Here is a 20405-nt window from a genome sequence, read left to right as displayed (position 1 = left end):
ATTCTTTGCTCAAAACTTACTAAGCATTTAATGCTTACTTCGTTTCTTTGATTCTCTGTTTTATAGATTTTGGTTCTTCAGCTATCGGACTCGGGATTTTGAAGTCGAAGTCGCCCACACTATCAAAGCTCCTTTTGGTATACTTTTGGTTGAACTTTGAAATGGCATGTATAGGACCACCCTTTTGTTGTTGGTCATGAACCCTTCGGTATTGTGTAAATTGGGATAGCCATGCGAAAATGGCTTAAATATGCTTTGATCATAGCATTATAATCGTTTTGTATGTTGTCCGTCAAGAGGTATGGAAATGTTGGCAACGGTTAGCCATGGGAATGGTTATTCATGATCACTTTTGATATATGTATGACAAACTCTAGTTGATCCATGAAGGATCATGAAATAGGTAAAGTTTACCTTAAAAATAGAGGCTGGCAGCAGCAGTGATGTGGATGTGAAAAATCACTAAAAATAGTAGGAATGGAATTAAATAGTGAATAAATTATGTAATCTAACCTTGATGAATCTATTTTCATAGGAAAGTAACGAAACGTTAATATGAACAGTATATTATGAGATGTTAATGTTTTCGTGAGACAGGGCCAGAACGGTTTCTGGATCCCTTGATCTGACTTTGGAAATTCATTATAAATTAACCAGAGACATTTAGAAGTCATGTCATATATGTATAGATTCCTTTTTGAGTCTAGTTTCTATAAAAACAAACGGCATCAGTATTGAAGCCCTGTACAGGGAGATATCCAGGTCGTAATGCATGAAGGTCAGTGTAGTCGTACCCTGTAACAGGGGAGACTTTAACTAATAAACTGTACTACTTGGACCAACCAAAAATTCTAGAAAAAAATATGTAGATGGAAATATGAGTGTAGTTTCAGGGAAAAATTACAAAACTGATTTTTGAGTTTTGGAACTCAAGATATGATTTTTAAAGTGACAGTGACGCAGTTAGCAAACTGCCTGGAAATTTTTAAAATGGACTGTGAAAATGAGTGGTTTAAGTCGTTAACCCCTCGTGTCCGACTCCGGCAGCGGTCTCGGGTGCGGGGTCTTACAATAGGGGTGGAGTTGTAACGCCCTAAAATTTTTTAATTTCGTCTTTTGTGAATTTGTCATAAATATTTGTTTGCTTCAGTGGTTATGTGTTCTGGGTGTGTATGGGAGGTCCCAAGTTCAAACCATGACTTCAGCTAAATTTTGGTATTTTTCTGAATCAATCCCTATCTCTGGTCAGCAGGCTTTTAATTTGTAATGCCCCGAATTTTAAGCCTAAAAGTTTTGGGTTTTAAGCATAGGAACTGTGAGGAGGTGTAACACCCCAAACCCGGCTTAGACGTCATGGCCCAATCTGGTGTGTCACATTAGAGTGCTTTTCGAAAACTTGATTTAGCTGATGAAAACCCGTTTGGAAATTTTAAATCCTCTTTGTTACAACTCAAACCATTCTAGCTATTCGTTATTCACTTTAATTCTTCATTACTTGTAAAACCCTATTTGTTATGGAAGCATTTTAAAAGTGTTGCAGTAACGCAGTGTTTAGAAAACACTTATCATTTTGGAAAAAAAACCGTGTTCTACTTTTAACAGATATAATTCAAGATAAATAGAAATCCCAAATTAAAAGCTAGAAATTTAGAGGGCGTTATTACAAAAACTAGAAACCCAAAACGAAATCTAAACCATAAATAAAGTCTAAAGCATAATAAGACTGCAGTCGTGTGACCATCTTCGAGTCCGTCGCAGCACCGATCCTCCTAAAGCTGGGGATTACCTGTATAGTTAAAACAAATGGGTGAGTTTACGAAAACTTAGTGTGAAATCCCTTAACAGACAACAGAAATCAGAATATGCAAAACAGTCTAGGCTTTAGCCCTATACAGTATCAGTACAGTCTGGGCCTTAGCGCCATACAGTATCAGTACAGCCTGAGCCTTAGCTCTATACAGTAATAGTGTGGCTCTAAGCCCAATACAGTATCAGTGCAGTGTAATGCAATTATGCATCCCACTCAAATCCAGCCAGCACACCACTCGTACCAACCAACACACCATGTAGGGATATAAATCAACCCACCCAGCCAGCACACCAATATCGCAGCAAAGCTGCCAGTAATAATAATGCAACATAGCTGCTAGAAACAGTAAATGTGGCAAAGCCACTAGTAACAGTGAATGTGACATAGTCACCAGTATAGTACTTCCTCCATATCAAAATCCCAAACCGCATGCAATATGTCGGGTATGTCATGTTCAATCATCACACGTGTATGTACAATGGTCATGCTCAGTAATAGTCATTTAAACATATATTAAAAGCATATCAGTCAGTTAAAACACAATCATACGATCACAGTCAACTCGGTCAAATTCATAGTCTAAGTCGGTCATTTAACCACAAGGAAAAAACAGTTATTTTACCCTACAAGGGTATTTCGATAATTTTACAAATTAAGATCTTAACGACCCAACAGGTGGTCCACTGTCGCCTCGAGTGACTTACATAACCTAAACAAACATAACGATGTAAGTGGGCCTAAAGCCCATTACTCGGCCCAAGTGGGCCCACACACTCGTATGGCCCATTTAGCATAAAAACAACTACAGCTATGCGAACATCACAGTCCAAACAACACTTACAACATCACATACATTTATTCGTGTAAGGCCCACGAGTCCATTGGGCCCACACGGCCCATTTAGCCCAACGAGGCCCAGAATAGCCCAAGACCACGGGAATGCTCGTGGTCGCCTCTACAGTCTAACGCCCATGTCCGTGGGCTAGGTTCACCTCACGTGCAATCGCACGCCCATGTGGCATCATACGCTATATTTCTAGCTTTTCGGCATTTCACCGATGTACAGTCATAGAAATGTAAACAACACATACTTTCAGCTTTCAAATGATTATCGAATACCGCATACAAATACACACGCTTTAGGCTTTTCAGCCGATCATCAAACATAGCCTACGGTTACACAGCTAATGATGAAAGAGAACTATGCTCAAAGTGATCTTGTACCTACATTAAACCAATAATATCTGGTTAGAAACTTAACTCATAACACTAACGAAATCTAACGGAATTCCAAAATGCAATTCCCTTACCAACAACAGAAGCGATCACCTCTTCAGTTCGCGAACAATGCACCAATCACCCTTCGCCACAACCTACACAAGAACCCATTCTTCATTAGATTCACACCAGACATATGATACACTACAATAAGAACCTTATACCCCATTCTCCACCACTTAGCAAACCACATAACCAAATACTGATAAAAGAGTAGCGTACATGAGTCGAGAATCGGTTTAATCTGAAGAGTATACCAAAATAATATAGTTGGTGAGAAAATGAGAAAAAAAGACAATAACCAGATAAGGGAAAAACCTGAAAGATGAAAGAAAGTGCAATTCAGATACTCACCTATGAGTATTCGGCCAATAAAACAATTGGAGGTAAAGGTAGAGAAGTGCAGAAAGAAAAGGCAGTAGATGTTCAGTCGATTGTTTAGAATCAATTGCAGAAGCCGAAAGTAAGAAAGGGAAAAAAGAATAGTTGCTTGACAAAAACCGAAGGAAATGACAAAAAGGAAGAAGAAAAAGGTATCTGGCAAGAACTCAAAAGAAAAGAGAATACAACTAGAAGGCTAACCGAGAGGGGAAGTATGGGTGAATGAATGCCAAGTGAAAAATAGAAAAAGAAGCAGAATAGAATTGATCGTAGTACTCAAAAGAATATCAGATTTATGAAAATAGCTCAAACTATATTTGGCCACTCAAGGAAAGTATACGGCTAAGATGTTGCGGAGGAAAAAAAACCAAAAACAATGATTACCAAAAGCCAAAAATAAAAGGCACCCTCCCTCAGCCGAATTTCTGAGAACTTCCCAAGCAAATTCGGCACAGTCTTACCTCACTTCAAACCCCCATTTTTCCTCCTAAAATCCTTTCATGATTTTCTCCCCAATCTTCTCATTGATTTTCTCCATAATCCATTCCTTGACTAGTTCAAATTCCAACTACCTTTGTAGTGTTTTATTCAAACTCCACCACTCACACAGCAAATGAGTAAAATAAATACTCCTTTGTGCATAGAGTGACTCAAACTCAAGCTCCATTGCCACCTTAATGACGCCACAACCACTGGACTACAAGTTCATATTGTGTCACATTTTAATCTTAATTATTTAAAAGGCTTACTTCCAAGTACCAAGGGTTTTATTCACTTAAATCAAAAATTTAGCTAAAGCCTAGGTTTGAACCCAAGACTTCTCCAACACTCCCAAATATGCCCAAATACTTAGCCACTAAAGCCGACATGCAATTTGTGATATTTCTCATACACAAAACTTTTATATGTTCCCACGCTCAAGGCCCATTCTTTCTAGGCCCAAATTCAGGGCGTTACAAATCTACCCCATTAAAGAAATTTCGTCTTCAAAATTTCCAGCTATCAAAACAGTCACACATCCTAGCCTGCCACACTACGCTCTCGCTACACACTATAATCCTAATAATACAAGCATGTACCAAACCATCTATCCATCGGAGCGAATATATATCACATGTATACCATTTTCAGAACACACACAGAATAGATACAAACTCTAACTTTAAGTGTAACAATACAGTCTATTATCTAAGAAATCACAGTATTTTTATCTACTGCTTTTCAATGAACACAAACATCAGTTTCAAAAACTTACAGATTCGGCGCCAGAGACTCGGTGTGCCACACTTTTCAGAAGAAATACATCAAACATATCACATATGTGTAAACAACTTTTTGAAATTCAAATTTTGAAAACCCATTCCACAGCCAAGTTTTACAACTCGGGCTCTGATACCACTAAATGTAATACCCCAAACCCGGCCTAGATATTACGTTCGAATCTTGTGTGTCACATTGGAGTGCTTTTCAAAAACTTGCTCTAGCTAATGAAATCCCGTTTGGAAATTTTAAAGCCTCTTTGTTCAAACTTTAATCATTCTAGATATTCGTTATTCACTTTAATTCATTATTACTTGTAAACCCCTATTTGTTGCGGAAGCATTTTAAAAGTGTTGCGGTAATGCAGTGTTTAGAAAATAGTTATCATTTTGAAAAAAACTGCGTTCTACTTTTAATAGATATAATTCATGATAAGCGGAAATCCAAAATTAAAAGCTAGAAAGTTAGAGGGCCTTATTACAAAAACTAAAAACCCAAAACGAAATTTCAACCATAAATAAAGTCCAAAGTATAATAAGACTGTAGTCGTGTGACCATCTCCAAGTCCCTCGCAGCACCGATCCTCCTAATGCTAGGGATGACCTGTACAGTTAAAACAAATGGGTGAGTTTATGAAAACTTAGTGTGTAATCCCCTAACAGAAAACAGAAATAAAAACATACAAAACAGCCTGGGCTTTAGCCCTATACAATAACAGTACAGTTTGGGCCTTAGCCCTATACAGTATTAGTACAGTCTAAGCCTTAGCCCTATATAATAACAGTGTGGGCCTAAGACCAATACAATATCAGTACAGTATAATGCAATTGTGCATCCCACTCAAATCTAGCCAGCACACCACCCATACCAACCAACACACCATGTGGGGATATAAATCGACCCACCCAGCCAACACACCAATATCGCAGCAAAGTTGCCAGTAATAATAATGCAACATAGCTACTAGAAACAGTAAATGTGGCAAAGCCACCAATAACAGTGAATGTGACATAGTCACCAGTACAGTACTTCCTCCATATCAAAATTCGAAACCCTATGCAATATTTCGTGTATGTCATGCTCAATCATCACACGTGTATATAAAATAGTCATGCTCAGTACCAATAATTTAAACATATATTAAAAGCATATCAGTTGTACAACCACCATCAAGTCAGTTAAAACACAGTCATACGATCACAGTCAACTCGGTCAAATTCATAGTCTAATTTGGTCATTTACCCACAAGGGAAAAATAGTCATTTTACCCTACAGTGGTATTTTGGTAATTTTACAAACTAGGGTCTTAACGACCCAATAGATGGTCCACCGTCGCCTCGAGTGACTTATGTAACCTAAACAAACATAACAGTGTAAGTGGGCCTAAGGCCCATTACTCAGCCCAAATGGGCCCACACACACGTGTGGCCTATTTAACACAAAAACAGCCACAATTGTGCCAACATCACAGTCCAAACAACACTTACCACATCACATACATTTATCCATGTGGGGCCCACGAGGCCATTGGGACCACATGAACCATTTAGCCCAACAAGGCCCAGAACAGCCTAAGACCACGAGAGCGCTCATGGTGGCCTCTATAGTCTAACGCCCATGTTCGTGGGCTCGATTCACCTCACGTCCGATCGCACGCCCATGTGGTATCATACGCCATATTTTGTACTTTTCGGCATTTCATCGATCTACAGTCATAGCAGTGTAAACAACACATACTTTCAGCTTTCAAACGATTATCGAATACTGCATACAAATACACACGCTTTAGGCTTTTCAGTCGATCATCAAACATAGCATACGGTTACACACCTAATTATGAAAGCGAACTGTGCTCAAAGTAACCTTTTACCTAAATTAAACCAATAATATCCGGTTAGAAACTTAACTCAAAACACTAACGAAATCTAACGAAATTCTAAAATCTGATGCCCTTACCAACAACAGAAGCGATCACATCTTCAGTTCACGAACAATGCACCAATCACCCTTGGCCACAACCTACACAAGAACCCCCTTCTTCTTTAGATTCACACCAGACATATGATATCATTACAACAAGAACCTTATACCCCATTCTCCACCACTTACCAGACCGTATAACCATATACTAAGAAAAGGAGTAGTGTACACGAGTCGAGAATCGGTTTAATCTAAAGAGTATACCAAAATAATATAGTTGGTGAGAAAAGGAGAAACAAAAGATAATAACCAGAAAAGGGAAAACCTGAAAGAGGAAAGAAAGTGCAATTTGGATGCTCACCTATGTGTATTCGGCCAATGAAACAATTGAAGATGAAGGTAGAGAAGTACAGAGAGACAAGACGGTAGATGTTCAGCTGATTGTTTAGAATCAATTACAGAAGTCGAAAGTTATAAAGGGAAAAAAGAATAGTTATTTGACAAAAACCGAAGGAAATGACAAAAAGGAAGAAGAAAAAGGTATCTGGAAAGAACTCAAAAGAAAAGAGAATACAACTTGAGGGCTAACCGAAAGGGGAAATATGGGTGAACGAATGCTGAAGTGAAAAAATAGAGAAAGAAGCAGAATAGAATTGATCGTAGTACTCAAAAGAATAGATGAATGAGTTATGAAAACAAGTCAAAATGTATTCGGCCACTCAAGGAAAGTATACGACTAAGATGTTGTAGAGGATAAAAAACAAAAAATGATGATTACCAAAAGCCGAAAATGAAAGGCACCCTTCCGCAGCTGAATTTCTGAGTACTTCCCAAGCAAATTTGGCACAGTCTTGCCTCACTTCAAACTGCCCTTTTTCCTCCTAAAATCCCTCCATGATTTCCTACCCAATCTTCTCCTTAATTTTCTCCGTAATCCATTCCTTGACCAGTTCAAATTCCAACCACCCTTGTAGTGTTTTATTTAAACTCCACCACTCACACAGCAAAGGAGTAAAATAAATACTCATTTGTGCATAGAGTGACTCGAACTCAAGCTCCCTTGCCATCTTAATGACGCCACAACCACTAAATTACAAGCTCATCTTGTGTCACGTTTTAATCTTAATTATTTAAAAGGCTTACTTCCAAGTACCAAGGGTTTTATTCACTTGAATAAAAAATTTAGCTAAAGCCCAGGTTTGAACCCAGGACTTCTCCAACACTCCCAAATATGCCCAAATACTTAGCCACTAAAGCCAATATGCAATTTGTGATATTTCTCGCACACATAAACTTTTATGTGTTCCCACGCTCAAGGCCTATTCCTTCTAGGCCCAAATTTAGGGCGTTATAAGAGGTTGCACATTTGTGTATAACTGTGCATTTTAGTGTTGAGAATGGGCCTGCTGGTTTGTTGGTTAAGTGGAATGTTGGAGTGTTGGAGGTCATGTGTTCGAATCCTCTTGTGAGCATTCTAGCAAATGATTTTACTTTAGTATGTTTTAAAAATTATTTAGTATTATTTTTTTGGTTTAATATTTGTACTTTATTTTTAACTTATTTTATTTTGATTTATTATTATCTTATTTTGGTGGGTTACACGTTCTATTCCTAGTATCTTTATCTTTTTGTTCTCTATTACTTTTTCTTTTGGGGGGTTATTTTAATCGCTTTTGAATTGTTTTGCTTGCGAATTTTGAATTGTCACGCCTCTGTCATCTTCCTCGTCGTCAAAACAAGTGTGGGATTATAAACCTTGTCTTCTCATTATCATTTGTGCAAAATTTCTATTTCGACATATCTTGTTTAGGTGTTAACCTGAAGATTTTGGGTTCTAGACATTGGAAGTGAGGAGAAACCGCCACTTTCTGATATGTTTTTGATAGGGAAAAGATTAGGGATGGTTCTGGTGGCTTAGATGGTGGTTTCGAGCTATTTTGGGGTGGTTTTGTGGCCTTAATAATGACCACATGGGTGTGTCGTGGCACACAATTGTATGAATTTGGGAATTAGGGTTTTTGGGCCAAATTGGGTGCCACATAGCCGTGTGGTCGATTTGGGGATTTTGTTAAAATTCACACGGACGTGTCCCTTGGGCACACAGGCGTGTAGGTTTGGGAATTAGGGATTCTAAGTTTTAGGAGTCACACGGCCTAGCCACACAGCCGTGTAGCTGACTTGAGGATTCAGGGATCCGACATAGGCGTGTGTTTTAGAACACACGGTCGTGTCTTCCTTGCACCTTATTTTAGCAATTTTGGATAGTGAGTTACATGGCCTGTTCACAAGGCCATGTACAACCCTTCACACGGGCGTTTGGACTCCCACGCAGCCTGGGTTGCTCCACACGACTGAATCACACGGGCGTATGTCCCTATCTCTCCAAATAATGATTTTAGGTCAAATTTAAGTGTAATCACAACTCTGTGTGTTCTCACAACTCTGTGTGTTCCAACCCTCAACTAAGCTTTACTGAGGGTAATTGTAACTCTGATTTGGGCTTGATGTGTGTGTTATTTGCAATTGGTTGTACGATAGGCTTGATACTGAATTTGATTTATGAGTGTGCACAGGTATGATTTTGTAACTGACCGATTAGATGTGAATGTCTACTGCTGATTAATTATCTGAGACCGGTATTTTGATTGTGTACATCTGACTGCATATATGCATACATATGCATAAATTATTTTGGGTGGGATTTTGAAGAGAAGGAAGATTGACTGAACTAAACTTGCAACTGATCTGTTAGTTATGAGCCCCTAATACCCAGAAGGTTATGGGCGGTCCCAATACCTTGAGGGTCGTGGACAATTTGACTGTACTGCGGACTACCGCACTACACCGTATAGTACATATGTCAGCATCACTACATATCATTGATGGAATTGACAGTTTTACTATAACCTAATGGTATAACAGTTTACTATATTGCACTGTACCGCATGTACGTTAGCTATACTACGTTCTATTATCTGATCTGGTAGTTCATACTGCATGTTTGTACTGCGGTTTGCCGCATTGCACAGGACAGCTTATACTCTCACTTTATTGCGTAATATACGTGACTGGCAGTCTATCTGGATATTATTTGTCCTAATACCCAGAGGGTCGTGGACAATCTTGATAGCCATCGTTGCCGGGAAACCTGGGATGATATTAGTTGGAGTACAGGGTTGGATGTGCCTCACGAGGTCCTGAGTGGAGTGATTGGTGGGACAAGCTTAAAGCTCTTATGAACAGTGATGGGGGATGGAGAGGTGTGTTGGCTAGATGGGTGGATTTCTCTTAATTCAATTGCATTCATATGCATCATATTGATTGTTCGACCGAAATGTCTGATTGACTGTTCGATTGAAAAGCACTTGTGTGTATGAGGATTTTGTAGACTTTGACTGCAACTGTCTAACTAGATAGTTACTGTGATTGCTTGAGGATTACTGCTAATATGTTTGAATGGTACATAAGACTATGTGTGTCTGATTGACCCATATAACTGTAAATTATGTATGGTGTGTGTTTGATTTTGGGCGAATTCGCTCAACTGTCATATGCCTGTAAGTATGTTCTACTTCGAGTTCCTGTTTCTGCTTCTGTAGTTTAACTAGTTTGATTTCACACTGAGCTCGACTAGCTCACCCCCTCTTCTGTTTCCCTTTCAAGTATAGTTCTGGATTCTATTGATAGGCTTAGTACACGGAGGTCTTGGACAGTTTTAAAGGAAATGAACTATAAGTATTATTTCGATTTTTAATTGCTATTTGGTTTGAGTTGAACTGTAAAGTTTTATAAGACTGTGGTATAATTTCTGTTTTAAACTTTTATTCGTACAGTTATTCTGTTAAACTTGCAGATGAAATTTTTAAATGTTTATATGTTTTGGATTCGTAATGAAATATATGTTTTGGGAAAATGGAATAAAGGTCTGTGGAAATGTTCTCCAGTAATAAAGGATGTATTTTTTTTGTAGAATTTTCTCACTATCACTTCGGAGATCAACGTAGCATTCTAAATTCAGTCTAGACTTTTAGGCCGGGTTTGGGGTATTACATAATTAATTGTTTGTAAGTATATAACAGAATGGGCCTGCTGGTCTGGTGATTAAGTTGAGTGTTAGGATGTTGGAGGACTTGTGTTCGAATCCTTGCATGAGCAAGAGGGTTGATTTTTTCTCGGTGGACTGTAGGAGTTTAAGTTTAGCCAAACTACTAAGGTGGTTGTGAGTAGTGTGGATTGTAGGAGTGAAAGTAGGAGAGAATTTAGGGATTTGTGATCAGAATGTTAGTTTTCTGATAATCTTTCTTTCTTTTTCAAAATTTCGGTGACTTTTGGGGAAAAGTCCTGATACTTTCTTGCTTTCCTCCCTTCTCCCATATTCGATTTTTGCTCTTCTTTCTTCCATCTTCTCCTTGATTTTTTTTCTTTTTGTTGACTTTCATCGTCAGCTTCGCTAGTTCGATTTTCATCACACGTTTCGGTAAGTGGATTCTCGTGGTTTGTAAGTTGTGAATATTAATTTTTTGATTAGGGTTATTGTCGCTTTGGTAGCAGCATATTATGAGGATCAAGGTTCTCCTTGTGCTGTTTCGTGATCGACTGATTCGAGGTGGTTGGGGAAAGTTTCGTCGCTTTAAGGATGAGTATCTCGATTTGGGTTTGGTTTTAGTTCAATTTCTAAGTGTTTAATACAGTGCTTTATTAGTCGAATATAGGTTCTAGAGTGCTCAGAAGTGTTTCTACATCAAAATCGTACCAGGTGTGCTCCCGAAAACACAGAAACGAGGTTTCGGTGAAAGCCAAAAACCTCATTGTCGATGACACACGAGCGTGTGGTAGCCCGTGTGGTAGGTCGTGTGCCATAACAAGGGCTTCTGATCAACGAGACTAGGTCGTGCGTGCACAAGACACGGCCATGTGATGGCCAGGTAGGCTGTGTGTGACACACGGGCTAGACTGATTTGGGTCGTGTGGGCCACACGAGCATGTGAGCCTACACAGGCGTGTGAGAATTTGGGCCAGGCCATGTGATTCACACGGGCCAAGGCCAATCTAGGCGTTTGGGCCACACGGGCGTGTGAGCCCATTTATCTGAAATGATTCCTAGGGTTGCACGGGTCATCCAAGTCAACTGTGAACCTACCGTAGGGTCGGTAAGCGTTACCTAGACCCATGTGAGTGTATGTGATGCATGATAAATTATGCATGATTACTATATATATATGTGTTTACGTATTATTGATAGTTGCATAATAGCATGACATTTTGTATGTTGCATTGCATTGGGTTGGGATGATGATATATTGGAAGAAGTGTACTGATAGGCTTAAAGCCTATTATTTGGTAGCTCAGCTGCAATATACTGATTATGTGCCACATTCGGTACTACTTGGAGTGTAGGGATGGATGGGTGTTTTAAACCCCACATGGAGTATAGGGATGGACAGAGATGGTGTCTAGAGGCTGGTTAGGTAGGACTATATATCTGATACTATAACTGTGATGGTTTTAGGCCCTAATGCATATCTGATACTGAAACTATAATGGGCTAAGGCCCGAACTGCTACTAAAACTATAATGGGCTTAAGCCCCAGACTGTATTTGACTGTTTACTGTTAATTAACTGTATGCATGTTTTTTGTGGGGATTACACACTGAGTTTACGTAAACTCACCCCTTCTATTTAATGTGTACAAGTAATCCCCAAACTTAGATGGATCGGTGGGGCAGAGGACTCAACAGTGACCACATGGGTTATTTTGAAACTGCTTTACATTTCTTTATGGTTTATTTTCTATTTCTGTTGAGGTATTTGGCTGTAAATTTGGGACTTTCAGACTGTTTGCTTTTATTTCAGATTTAGACTGTTTTCATGGGTTTTTAAACTGCCAAACTCAACATAAACTCGATTTATTAAAAATAACGATTTTACCAAACGCAAATAGTTTTCCTTAAATGTCACGGATTTAAAAGCTTCCGCTATAGAAAATATTTAGTAACAAGGAAATAGATTTGAAATGAACGAGATAATTAGTAGCTAATCTATGAATATGTTTTAACTTGATAAAAGCGATTTCAATTTTCAATCCATGTGACATCACCAGATTCACCTATAGCGTCTAGGCCAGGTGTAACACCCCTTACCCGTGTCCGAGGCCAGGATAGGATGCGAGGATTATCAGACTTAAACATACACAATCACATAAAATCGGGCCATAAAATTTCATTCAAATCAAAAACATTCATAAATACGTATAACATCCTTTAAACGGGCTTACGAGGCCCTAAAAACGCATCGGAGATTATTCGGGATTAAACCAAAAACTTTGAAAACTTAAAAATTTCATCATGAAACAGGGTCACACACCCGTATGCTAGGCCGTGCCCTCCACACGGCTGTGTCTCTGCCCGTGTGGCCAAGAAAGTGGCTATTTACCAAGCCATTTGGCACCTTCATTTGCACATACTTAAACATAATTTTAATGGCACTTTTCATGGCATAATTGAGCATTTAAACACTATTAAACAAGTCATGATCATGGTGATTTCATATCAATTTATTCATGCTTAAGGTGCCAATCTTTGCCTAGTTTAAACTTATCAAACTTTCATGCCATGACTATCATTAACCCATTCTCTTATTTCATACTCATGCCAATTATGTCATCAGCCAATTATAAAGCACCTAAACCATATCCACACACCCATCCATATTAAACAACAATATCACACCACATGACCTTTGGCACATGCAAGTACATATAATTAGGCATTACAACCCAAATAGTCATATAAGCCACATTTCATGGCTATATATACAAAATGAATCAATATATCATCATAAGCCAATACATTTGGCCAAATCAAATGACACATACACAATTGACTAAGCCCCCATACATGCCATAAATTCAAGTGCTTGAATACTTATAACCCAAATGGTAGCTTGATAGTGTGATTGAATCTCCGGTGATCTCCAACCCGAGCTAGCTGAATAAACCTATAAGAGATGGGAAAGAAAGGGGAGTAAGCTATATAGCTTAGTAAGTCCGTATGAAAATAATAAGCAACTTATTAACACGCTTTTGCTAAATTCTAACAACATGTTTTCAAGGTAGCACAATCATAATCATTTATAACTTGAGATAAAGATCTCTAAATTTTGATCCATTAATTTTCCTTGAAACTATACTCATATATATTTCTACTATAAAATTTTCAGAATTTATGGATAAGCCAATAAGTACAGTTTATTCTTCAAAGTTACCCCTATTCTGCTGTTTGACACCTTTGACCTTTCTTTACTAAAAATTTATTATCTCCTCATACGAGATTCAGATGATGTTCTTGTTTGTTTCTTTTAAAAATAGATTCATTAAAGATTTTAAGTATATAAATTGTAACCTACAATTATTTTTTTACAATTTTTAATGATTTTCTCAAATCATAATAGGGGATTTTGAAATCATTCTAAATCTGTCTCACGAAAATTCAAATATCTCATAATATAAAATTCTTTTTCTTACACCATTTCTTTTATAAGAAAATAGACTCAATAATATTTAATTTCATATCTTATTCAACCCCTAATTCAATTTCCACCATTTTTGGTGAGTTTTCAAATTCGGACTGCTGCTGCTGTCCAAAACTGTTTTAGTGTAAATAATGATAACTAAGTTTATAACACCTTTACAAGTCATTTCAACCATCATAGTATAAATACATATTTATACAACATAAGCATGGACCCATAATCACAAGATCATAAAAAAATCATTCTCATAGGCATGACTCACTTATTTACTTCGTTACAAAGATGCATCATAAACCGAAATCATTTCTCATGAGTTTTGCAGACATACGTGTACCAACCCTTACCATTTCATTCATACACGTAATGCCGTTGCATCTTCGATGTCTCGTACACTAAGTGTCATACTCAATATCTCACACACCAAGTGACATTCTCAATATTTCGCACACTAAATGCCACATATATATAGCCGAAGCTATCTCAAATCGCACACCAAGTGCCACATTTAGCCGAAGCTATTTCAAACCGCACACTAAGTGCCATTCTTAGCCAATATGTCGTTAAACATAACAATAGAAATGTATATACAATTTATATGATATCAAAGTATTAAAAGCATAAATATAACAATGCTGATTGCATACAAACTTAACTCGATTGTTAAAACGACGGAACGGATCGACTAGTCCGAATCTTTGCTTTTCCTTCAATCTAGACCCGCATGAGGCTTAACTTGATCTAAATAATCAAATTAAACTCATTTAATCATTATTCTACTCAATTCAATCAAATTTCATCTTATGGAAAATTACCATTTTGCCCCTATACTTTTGACCTTTTTACAATTTAGTCCCTAGGCTCGTAAAATTAAAATTCATGAAATTTCATCACACCCAAGCCTAGCCAAAAATCATACATGCTCATATAAGCCCATACAATTTATAATTTCACATATTTAACACACTATTTTCACATTTATCAATTTAGCCCCTATTTGACAATTTCATTAAAAATACTTTAATAAAAGTTGTTTATTTAACAATAAGGATTTATTTTCTTCTATAAAACTTTAAAACCTAGCATTATCATCAATGAAAAATATCAAACTATTCAATAGTTTTGTAAGTTAGTCCCCCCATTAGATAGATTAAGCAACAACAATTTTGAAAACATAAAAATTATTAAAAACCGAGTAGAAAATACCTACATGCATACAAAAACACCATGGCCGAATGAAGCTTCATCCATGGCTGCCCTTTTTGTTTGAAATTTCGGTGGAGGAGAGAAATAAAGATGAGAAATTATTTTAGTTTTATTTATTTTGTCTTTTATCACTTATTTACCAAAATAACCTTTAAAACATTTAATAATTACACTAATTCCAAGCCATCAAAATCCACAATCTCTTTAATGGCCATTTACCAAATAAGGACTTCCACATTAAAGTTCTATAACTATTTGGTTCATTTAACTAATAGGACTCATATCTTACACCTTACGCGATTTAGTCCTTTTTACCGAATTAAGCATTTAACGGTAAAATTTCTTCACGAAATTTTTTCACAAATCTAATATCATGTTGTAAATATTAAAATAATAATAAAATAATTTTTTTGAAATCAAATTTGTGGTTCCGAAACCACTGTTCTGACTTAGCTAAAACCGAGCTATTACACCGGGTTTGGGGAGTTACAGGAAAGGTTATAGCACCCTCAAAACGCCTATCTAGGGATAGTCCTACGGGGTCTTAAGAGCTAGGTTTTTTTTTATTTAAGCATATTAATGTCTTAATCTAGGCTAAAATCTTATAGAAATCTTAAATAAAAACTCTAAAGAAAATGTCTTCGATTTACTTGTAACTCGAACTAAGATGTGTTCACCGAACTTATCTAATTTGAAACTTAAATAAGAGATTTTTACTTTTAACGGGAACTCTAAAGGTGTAACACCCCTTACCCGAGACTGTCACTGGAGTCGAGCACAAGGCTTTACCAGACTTAGCTTACTAATTTAGGGCATAAATATTTGCTTTTAAAATTAATATAGTTTAATTCATTCATTATGTCCCTAAAAAGGGTCTTCAAGAGCCTAAAACATGAAATTGAAACGGTTCGGGAACAAACTGGAATCAATAAAAATTTTCCGATCACTTAAACAAATCAAAACAACTTATTTCATCTTTCATAAATAAACTATCCATTTGCGTCATAGTCACTAAATAAATCATAAATTGAGTTACAAAACTTGAAATCCAAATCCATAAATTTTATCTGAAACTAAACTCATATATCTTCTTATTAATATTTTTTTAGAATTTTTGGTCTAGCCAATTAGTACAGTTTATTAGTTAAAGTTTCCCCTATTTCAGTATTTTGTTGCTCTGACCTCTGTTCACTACGAATTAATCTTCTCCCTATAAAGAATTCAAATAACTATGCCGTTTATTTCTCTTAAAATTATACTAAATAAGGAATCTATACATATAAAAAATAACTTCTAATTATTTTTGTATAATTTTTAGTGAATTTCTAAATTTAGAACAGGGGATTCAGAAATCAATTTGACCCTGTCACACCAAAATTTAAATATCTCATTAAATACAACTCCTTTATTTACTCTGTTTCTCTTATATGAAAATAGACGCAATAAGATTTAATTCTATATCTCATTAACTATCTAAATCCATTTCTACTATTTTTAGTGATTTTTCAAATTCACGTCATTACTGTTGTCTGATACTATTTTAAAGCTAATTTCACCTTTTTCATGATTTCTATGGAATAACTAGCATTTAGGCATTCAAAACACCAAACATGTCCTTGATTAGTCATTCCAATAGCTAATCATTATCAAACATTTACATACCGTTCATTAGCCATATCATAAGATCATACACACAAAATGGCTACGATGTTATACATGCTATACCAAAATAATTGTTGTGATAGAATGCCTGGACATCCGACGTACTTTACGATCCCCGAGTTAGCTTGAAAAAACTATAAGAAAAAAAGGAAAATAAAAGGGGTAAGCATTAAGCTTAGTAAGTTTGCATGCAAATAAATAACAACATTCATAAGAATTATCTTACTACTTGGCATGATACTACTTAATGTAACTTCATTAATTGTCATAGACATATTTTAAACTTCTTCACTTACTCACTTACTTAAATACTTACTTAATCAAACTTATTAATACATTTTACTTATCTTTTTCCTTATCAAGCATACATGAACATTATATACTTACCTTTGCTCTTCTAGCATGAACTTGTCTTACCCTTTTTAATATAACTCGTCTTACCTTACCTTACCTTGATATTCTCTTTAAATTTTCTCGTTGAACCACTTGGAATACTAAGGATACACGGGTACCTTACCATTTCCATGACTTGTCATGGTCTTACGTGGTATCCTTTCAAAACTTACCATTGCCATGTGTAACGCCCCGTACTTGAGACTGTTGCCGGAGTCGAACACGAGGTGTTAACGGACTTAATTCATTACTTAAACAGCTCATACAATTCATTTTAAAATTTCTAGACAAGCTGGCTAACTGCATCACAGTTGCTTTAAAAATCATATCTCGAGTTCCAAAACTCGAAATCAAATTCTGTAAATTTTTCCTGAAACTAGACTCATATATCTATCTAGTAATTATTTTCTAGAATTTTTGGTCAGGCCAATTAGTACAGTTTATTAGTTAAATTCTCCCCTGTTTCAGGGTTTGACTACTCTGACCTCTGTGTATTACAAATCAGATATCTCCTTGTACAGAGCTTCAATGACTATGCCGTTTGTCTTTAATAAAACTATACTCAATAATGAATCTGTACATATAAAGTATGACTTCTAATTATCTTCGTAAAATTTATGGTGAATTTCCAAAGTCAGAATAGGGGATCCAGAAATCACTCTGGCCCTGTTTCACAAAAATTTAAACATCTCATAAAATATAGCTCATATACCTGTTTCGCTTCTTCCATATGAAAATAGACTCATCAAGCTTCGATTCCATAACTTATTCATTATTTAATTCTATTTCTACTATTTTTAGTGATTTTTCAAATTCACGTCACTACTGCTGTCTGAATCTATTTTATGGTAAATTTTACCTATTTCATGGTTTCCATGGATTAGCTAGTAATTTGACATACATAACACCAAATATGATCATGATTAGCCATTCCAATGGCTAATCATTACCAAGCATTTCCATACCACTCAATAACCATATCATAAGACCATATATACAAAATAATTATAATGCTATACATGCCATACTCAAAATATACAAGCCATTATGCCAAGATGGTATACGGATAGTGTGAGCGAGCCTCCGACCGTTCTCGATTTCCGAGCTGGCTTGTCAAAATTACAAGGAATGAAAAGGAGGGAGTAAGCATAAATCCTTAATAAGTTCACATGCAAATAGCAAGTAACATAACCATATAAGCAAACATAAAACATCATTTGCATAATCATCACCAAGACATTCATATCACATTTTCATTTATCATCTTACCATATTGTTGTTATATCGATTTTTCAACCCGAGGGTTAAGTACATACCTATTCAAAGTACCCATTTCACAACACTTACCAATACGTCCCTTGCATCTTGAGTATTCCTCCATTTTAGTAGAACTTTACCCGTTGAACACATCGGAATATAATTCGGATACATGGAGAGTTTGCACATAAGTGCCACATATGTAGCCAAGCTACCATGTAACCCGCCCATAAGCGAACTCGGACTCAACTCAACGAGTTCGGATGCCTAGTTACATCTCACGAACTCGGACTCAACTCAACGAGTTCAGACACTCGCATCCATAAGTGAACTCGAACTCAACTCAACGAGTTCGGATGCCCAAATATCCCAGTGACATGTCACTTGTATCCTAATCCATTCCTAAGGTTCAACGGGACATTTTTCCCAATCATATGTCTCAACCATCTTCTATGGAATGTCGATACCGATACTCGGTAGTATTTCACATTTTCCAAGAATATCACATAATTTGACATATTATCAAACAATTGTCACAAGTATGATATTTCATAATAATTATCATATCATTTAAATAACATTAAAACATTTAAAACAATAACTATGTTACCAACATTTACATATGAACTTACCTCGTATGCGAAAATGGCTACTTTTACCATTTCGTCCACAACTTGGTATTTTCCTCATTTTAGCCCGAATTTCAGTTTTCCTTGCTCTATCATTTAAAATATAGTCTAATTAGGACTCACATTATTCAAATTGACCCAAAATCATATTTTGGAAAAATTACAATTTTGCCCCTGAACTTTTGCATATTTACACTTTTGCCCCAAAGCTCGTAAATTAAACTTCAGCCTATGTTATTATGTTTTATGACATGCTGATCATTTTTCCCTTCTATGGCAACATCAAATTCTTACTCTAACATGTACTTATGACTATTAGGTATTTTTACCGATTAAGCCCTTTGGCTCGTTTTCACTTAAAACCGAGTAGCACAAGTTGTCTAACATAATTTAAAACCTCATATTCTATCATAAAACACCAAAATACACAAATTTTACCTATGGGTATTTTTCTAAATATAAACCCTAGGTTAAATTATTGCTAGCATAAGCTAAATCGAGCTACCAGGACTCCAAAAACGTAAAAATCATTAAAAACGAGGCTAGAACGGACTTACAATCGAGCTTGGAAGCTTGAAAAACCCTATCCATGGTTTCTCCTTGCTATATTCGGCCATGGGGTTGAAGATGAGCAAAATTGGCTTTTAATTTTGTATTTTAATTCATTTTACCCCTAAATGACCAAAATGCCCTTACTACTAAACTTTCCAAAAATTCCATCCATGTCCAATTTTTGTCCATAGACTTAGAAATTGGTAAAATTCTATTTAAGACCTCCTAATTAATATTTCAAAACAATTTCATACTAGAAACTTCTAGAATGCAAGTTTTGCAAATTATTCGATTTAGTCCCTAATTTCAATTTAAGCACTTTATGCATAAAATTTCTTCACGAAATTTTCACACAATCATGCAATCATATCATAGACCTTAAAATAATCATAAAATAATTATTTCTATCTCAGATTTTGTGGTCACGAAACCACTATTCTGACTAGGCCCAAAATCAGGATATTACACCATGTCTTGACATGGTCTTACATGGTATGCTTACCTTATGAACTCACCAATGCCATGCCTT

The sequence above is a fragment of the Gossypium hirsutum genome, chromosome A06 (genome assembly GCF_007990345.1).
Source record: "Gossypium hirsutum isolate 1008001.06 chromosome A06, Gossypium_hirsutum_v2.1, whole genome shotgun sequence".
Taxonomy (NCBI): Eukaryota; Viridiplantae; Streptophyta; class Magnoliopsida; order Malvales; family Malvaceae; genus Gossypium; species Gossypium hirsutum.
Note: the sequence above shows the minus strand (reverse complement) of the source record.